Source organism: Echinops telfairi, unplaced genomic scaffold, assembly GCF_000313985.2.
Source record: "Echinops telfairi isolate 266 unplaced genomic scaffold, ASM31398v2 ScPeMD7_7420;HRSCAF=8458, whole genome shotgun sequence".
NCBI lineage: Eukaryota > Metazoa > Chordata > Mammalia > Afrosoricida > Tenrecidae > Echinops > Echinops telfairi.
The window spans coordinates 1,021,379-1,028,464 of record NW_022111320.1 but is presented as its reverse complement, the minus strand read 5'-3'; the positions used below and the strand labels follow the sequence as shown (position 1 = coordinate 1,028,464).

General features: G+C 44.7%; 1 protein-coding gene across 1 annotated transcript in view; it reads left to right on the top strand.

Moving 5' to 3' along the window:
• The first annotated feature begins 146 nt into the window (after window positions 1-146).
• PLCH1 (phospholipase C eta 1) overlaps window positions 147-7,086 on the top strand; it is a 261,944-nt gene continuing 255,004 nt past the window's right edge. Inside the window, exon 1 of the mRNA XM_045297657.1 lies at window positions 147-202. The gene's annotated coding sequence lies outside the window, so the exon portion shown is untranslated. The remainder of the gene's footprint in view (window positions 203-7,086) is intronic.

Sequence of the window (7,086 nt, the reverse complement as noted above, 5' to 3'; positions counted from 1 at the left end):
CTCGGCTCTGCCCTGCCGGGTTTTCAGTGGGTTGTCGCTGGTGAGGTTCAGCGTCCTTCTGGGGCGCTTTTCTGCCCTACAACGGGGTTCTGGCACTGAGGGTTCCAAGGGCCAGTCTCCGTGCACGCCAGCACTTTGGACGCTGCTCTGGTGCCCAAGACTCAGAGGAGTCCTTTTCTGCGGGACACTGAAAGCTGAGGAGGTCAGTGCTTTGGGGGAGCAGGGTGGTAGGGCTGGGGGAGGGAGGGGAGTATGCAGGAACGACCGGGCGGGCACCTCAGGTGGCCCGGTGAGCTCGTGAGCAGGTGGCCCGAGTTCCTCTGGGCGGGCGTTCCCAGCCCGGGAAAGCCTGGGAAAGCTCCATGCTGTGTGTGTGAGAGTTGTGGAAGGGGAACCCCCAGACCCGGTGCCAGGAACCGGACCACAGCTGCTCTGGAGGTCCCACAGTTCACAAGTTGCAGAATGCATCCCCTCCAGGCGAGGTGCCCGGACCCCACTCCCGTCGCTGGACGTGGCCAGGAAAGCAGGTCCGCTTCTCCCAACAAGCGAAATGCAGTGTCCTTGGCGCTCGGGAAGGTCCGAGACTCTTCCCGCGCCCCGTGACCCCCCTCGGGACCCAGTCCGAGGTGCTCACCGCGAGGAGTTACTCCATCGCTCTTTAGCTGGACCAACGCGGCGCACCCGAGCGGTGCAGCGCCCCGCGGAGCGCAAACCCGGAGGGCTCGGCGGGCGCTGGTTCGCCGTGCGCATGCTTGGGGTTCCCATGGCGACGGCGCCGCAGGTCGAGGACGCCACCCCGCGCCCCGTGTCCCGTCCGCCGTGGAGCTGCCCTCGCACGGCTTCGAAAGGGGCCCGCTCTTCTCCCCGGCACTTTTTCACCGCTGTTTATAACTCGACATTTATTTATGTTTCTATTTTGACATTCCGTGTTTTAGCCTTAAAACTTGACCATCTAAACTTGAAAAAGCGAAAAACAAACCGAAAAACCCTCCCGTTCTAGCCTGTCCCGTGCGTTTACCATTTTGGTTATAGATAGAAGAAAGTGGTGAGAGATTGCTTATTGGAATAGTAACTGACCCCCGCCCCCCAGGCATGTGTACACAAAACATCTACTTCCTGGTGGCAGTTTTTAAAAATTCGGTCAGGTGATTGCTCCAGAGCGTTGGGGATCGACCTCTGCCTCTTTTTCTCCGGTAAGAGAGCAGGCGTCTACAATCCGGCCGCACCTGTGTCCTCCTTCTGGGACCGTGATGACAACTAGATGCTTTCCACCGCGGGCCAGCGTGGCTGGAGTAAAAAATCAATTAAAAGGAACAAAGGCTTTCCCAGAGGAGTTGATTGTTTTTCCAGTTGCCCCTGCGTTCTGGTGACTTCTGGGGTTAATGTTCTGCAGGAAATGTTTCAAGAAGCCTCACCACAAACCAGTCAGTTTTCTCAAGCTTTCTGTTAAGTCATTTTTATTTTCTTAAAGTAGTGACTCTTGACCACCTGCCTTTTTAAATTACATTTTAAGGAAAGAGCTGTAGTGCTTTTTTGCTGATTTTTTTTAAGGCTACGTCAGTATTTGCCACCATGATTGCTATCTAGTTACTTATAAAGAAACATGGGTTAAAACTAATATAGCTGCTAATAAGAGTTTAATGTGGAATTACTCTGCCTGAAAGAAATGAGGCATAGTATAGCTCAGGCGGAGTCATAGATTCTGGCTTCCTGTATCCCGTTTAACCTACTTGCTTTGAAAAAATGGCAAAGGTTTATTAAAGTTAGAAGTTTTGACAATTCTCTTACACCACTAGCAAATAAAATCGAATAGCAATATTAGTTTTCAAATAATTAGCAAATAACATGATGTTAAAGTATTTCTTCCACCCTTCATTCTAAATGCAACTCGCCTAACTCAAATGTTAAAGAATGTAAACACACAATCGAATTCCTTTTCCTCTTCCCTAATTAAAAAACATAGACACACTTGATTTTCTGCTTTCGGTACTTTGTGACATTCTCTGGTGGCTTATAACCAGTTCTAAATCAGTGGTGTCTCTAGGGGGATGTTGGGGTGCATGCAGAGACAGGTGACATGGAGGTGACACCAAAGTGACTTTGGAAAATCTTGTGCAGTGTTCTGCAGAAATTTATTATTTCTCATAAAATAGCTCTATAGTTAGATATAGCAACAAAGATATAATTTAAAAAGATTTTGTAAGCCCAGCTCACATGTATCTGTATACCTCCAAGATTAAAACACTATGCTAATTTACTTTTTGAACCTTCTAATACGGCTCTCCACATCAGAACTGTCATAATTATCCAATTACAATGATATTTCAAATCATGTGGTTTTGATTTCATGTGCTACAAACATATGTTGTTGTATTTATTGCTGCCATTTAAATTTTGTCAAATTTTTATGATGTATTATTAAAGTTTTATGGTAAATGTTATTTGTGACCATATATCTATAATTATTATTATTTTTTTTGAGACTGGAGCAGTAAGTAATTAGGGGAAGAAGGAAAACATTTAAAGAAGGTTTCTACTCAGTTACTTATACTGTTGTACATGGAGAGATTCTACAAAATAATTTTGTTGCATTCATATACTCTAAGAAACACTTACACATGTTACCCTTATATTAATCAATGAAATGATCAGTTAAAATGGATGATAAATATTACTAAGGATTGTCTTTGGCTCTGATAAGGGAAGAGGTGGAGGCAGTGACACCATGAGGAGCTGCACTGTGACGCCCCTATTTCAATCCCCTAATTCTCAGTGACATGTGTTTCTGCCAGTTCCAGGAGGCTAACTGCAGTTTTAACGGATGGTGGGATAATGAGATTGGGAGTGCAGGGGGGAGGCAGTGGGAATGAGACAAAGGGAGGGGAGGCTGTTGAGGAGAGCCAGGATTTATAGTTGTGCTGGCTTCCTAATACACGCTGTGAAAGTCACGCTGCTGTTTGATAGGTTGCCCACATCTTCACAATCATCACAATGTAAATTCTCAATTAATCTTTCATGTTCTTACTGGGGTAGAATGACAAAAACTGAATCAGGTTAAGTGCTGTTCGGGTACCCTAATATAATCCTCTCTGAAAACTCTTTATTTATTTATTTATTATTATTATTTTTAAATCATTTTATTGGGGATCACACAACTCTTATCACAATCCACACATACATCAATTGTGTAAAGCACACTTATACATTCGTTGCCCTCGTCATTCTAAAAGCACTTGCTTTCCGCTTGGGCTCCTGGAATCAGCTCCTCATTTTTCTTTTTTTCCCACCCCGCCCTTCCTCCCCGCTCCCCACTTGAAAACCCTTTTAATGAAATGCTGTTTTCTCCATCTATTCACTTGGTCCACAAATATTTGTATATGAGGCATGACAAGTCCAGGTTCTTGGTCTCAAGGAACTGAGGATCATGAATGCTAACACGAATGCTATTTCACACTTCCAGGGCTAAAAGGAACAGATTCTACCTTTGGTACTCAGAAAGACAGTTGATTTTGTGCCCAGCAATCCAGCTTCCCGATTCAGAAACCTGAGCACTTTAGAGGAATGCCTTGACAGTGCTTAAACCTTGTTTAAAAAAGTGAACCAAATACTGTTTTTTGAGTTACTATATAAGGCAAGAAGTAGGATGTGCACCTCCCTCCTTAGAGTTTTGCAATGCAGGCTTGAGGGGCCCTAAAACTTGCAGTCTTGGCAAGTCTAGGGCTGAGTTTGGGAGAAGCATAGAAACCTTGCAGTTCTCAGGTTTCTTAGATGAAGATAAGGCGAGTGATTCAGTAGTCCTTTGTTCTAACTTCGTCTTTCATGACATAGTGAACCTTCTGTAGCTCCCTTCCAAGAATGATGTTGATCTGCATATTTGAAGAATTGGGACTATTATTTTTCCAAGTTAATAAAAGGGATGGGGAGGGAGAGGGATATGAAATTATGACAAAGACGAAAAGGAATACAGTAAGGGATTTAAACATTTTAACATTTTTTGAACTGGGTGGAGAGAAGAATTTCTAGGCATACAATAGAGTTTCAATCGAATTTAGACACTACTGAAATGCCTACCAAACATGATAAACTACTGGCTTCATATTGACTGAGGTTGGCAAATATTTCCTGTCCTCACTCCTAGGACATAGAAGGTTAGAGAGACTGTGGCACTTCCCGAGCCCAATAACAACTGCCAAGCTTGGAGAAGCTTGCTGAAGGGCACCCCATTTGGTTATTGCTCTTTGTCTAGGAAAATCAGACTCAGCTGTGAATTGTGGACCAAGTGGTGCAGAACTCATTACTTTGAACAATGCCTCCCCGGCCTGGGAAGCATGTTCTGTCTTCTCACTGGGCAGGCTGATTCCAGGCTGACTTCGGTCACAAGGAAAACCATTTAGACACAGTTCAGTGGACACTCACTTACATCTCTTTGACACCCGTGACCGTTTGTGTCTAAGGAGAAATCCAGGACTGCTGTGGTAGGGTGTGCCGAATCGGAGTGTGTTTTAAGAGGCTCATGAAGAAGTTTACACAGCTTTGTGTTATTATCACCATGGTCTTGTGCTTCACAGTGGCAGAGGGCAGCAGGGTGAGTGCAGAAGGGATCACCAAAGAACTTTTTTATAGCGAGGTGAAAGACATGCTCACCAACAGCCTCTGTAGGTTTGTATTGTCAAGCAAGTGGCTGTGCCTTGTTAATAATCAGACAAAGCAGAAAAGGACAAGCCTGCCACATTTACTATATAAATCATGAAACCAGGGCCCACAGAGGTGAAGTGATTTTCTTCAGTCTTTCTTAAACCTTCGTCATAAATGACAGAACTGGGAAGAAAATGCACCAAATGCTGATTTCTAATGATCTTCCCCCCCTCCAGGAAATCGAGGGATGATAGGCAGATACAAAGTCTTCCTCCGGATTTGCTGTTTGCTATATTTGTAGGTCAAAATTCAATTGCCGATGACTTAACCTAATATCACTGAGTGGAATTGGCATTGGGTCTCTACTGGCTATACCCGTGGTTCTAAGCATGTGCTTATCATGAGACCCAATGCTATGCACATGCACCAGTGCAAGAGAACAACGGGTTTTATTCTATTATCATCCAAATTGAGTTTTCATTATCTAGTTTTTGGAAGCCGATAGCTGCGCCTTTCTTCCTAGTCTGCCTTAGTTGCACACCCCAGTGAAAACTGCCCATCACGGTGACTGAAGGTCTTTGCAATATCAGTGGCATAGCTTCCAGCATCTTAGCAGCATTCACGTCACCACAGTATGACAGATGGGTGGTGGAAACACCAGGGCGCTTACGAGGTTATAAATTCAAGTCTGGTTCCAGAAAACATTCAAGAGTTTGTTTATAAACTGTGGTAGCTATTTGTTTAGAAGTGAGTGATGTTTGGGGTCTGTTCTGCAGAGGCTTTTCCACATCAAAGTTGCCCACTTATCTATCACTTCTGGCTTGTAGTCAAGTTGCAGTGGGCTTAAGGATCTTAATGTGTCTCTTCTGGCATTCCAAGTCTTAGATATCAATTTCAATGCATAGAAACATTGCCCATTTATTTTTCTTGAATTGAGACAGTTATTTCTGGGAATGGAGCCGATAGCACCTTCCTGTAATGTTTTTCAAATTGAGGATCAAGATCTCCTTGGACAGTTCCTGAAAATTTCTAAAGCTCTGTCAGAAGCTGGGGTTTATATCCTGCTAGGAATTTCCCTGCTGGGATGCTGGGAAATTGAAATTAGATTGTACTGAGCTGGTTCCAAGGGTCCCTGGTGGGCTGCTAACAACAGGGTCAGCAGTAGGGACCCCTAACCCACTTCCCAGGAGAAAGATAAGGTGTCTGCTCCTGTAAAGATTCACAGCCTTGGAAAACCAGAGGGGCAGTTCTTCGATGTCTTGAATCAGGATTGACTCCATGGCAGTGGATTTCGTTTGGTGGGTTCTGGATTCAGATTTGCAAAACTTTTGAGCTGGTTGACTTATGAAGAAACTGAGGCTTGGAGAGGTGCCCTGGCAGGCCCACTCTCACACAGCCAGGTGGGACTCTGCCCACATCTTGTGCACACAACAGTTTACAAGCACACTTCCTCTTTGCCCTTTTCTTCCCCCTCAGGTCTCTGGCTCCAGTGGGGAAGAACGAGCTCTGCTGGAGACCCTGCCCAGGATGCTGGAGGGCTTTCTGAGTTTCTCACTTGTTTTCTCTGGTTTAGCCTGCGACAGACAGCCTGTTCCCCACCTGGGACTTGTTCTTCCAAATTTTGAATTTTGCAGATCGAGTTTACAAACCTGTCTAGCCACTCAGGTGCTCTTGTGGTACCTGTTAATTTGCCACTGCAAGGCCAACTAGCCAGGACTGCGGCTGTGTGTTACTGATTAACTGAGCCAGGCACGCTGGTTTCCCTTCCTCTACGTGCACTTCCTGGTGCTAGTCCACGAGGAACTAAACGTTTGAATTTTGTCTCCAACCTTCCTCTTTTCTCCCTCCTCTCCAATTAGAGGGAGCTCTGGATCTCTGGGTAAGTCTGCATGGGGTGCTGTTGGAACTCCTGCAAAACTGCACAGGGTGGGAAGGTGAGGATGGTCAGTCTACACCACCTTTCCTGAGGTTGAAATCCTGGATAGAAGTTGAGTGAGTTAAGTTAATGCGTGATCTTGAGCATTTTAGTTCTCTAGACCTCCTATTTCTTTTTGCCAAATAACCCTTTCTTAACTTTGGTGATATGGGAGATATTTTAAAATGTTATCTAAAATTTATAAGGAAATTAATTTTTTAACCAAGAGGGCCCCTTATTGAAAAGAACAACTCTTCATAATCAGGGGTTAGGGCTGTGGCAAAGATCGCTTGATTTCTATTTCAATCAAAGGCACTTTGGGGTCTGATGTATGGTTCGGGATGTCTGAGCGAAGAACGTATGTATTTTGACTTGTACACAGATACCTAGTGAAAGATACACAAGGAAACTAGTCAGCATGGTTACTGGGAGCGGGAGGTGAACCAGTCATTGCACACCTGTGCGCCAGCTGCTTTGTGAAGACTTTAAGTCAATAGATAACAAAGTGTAGAGAAAGAAAACTTGAGTTTTAATAA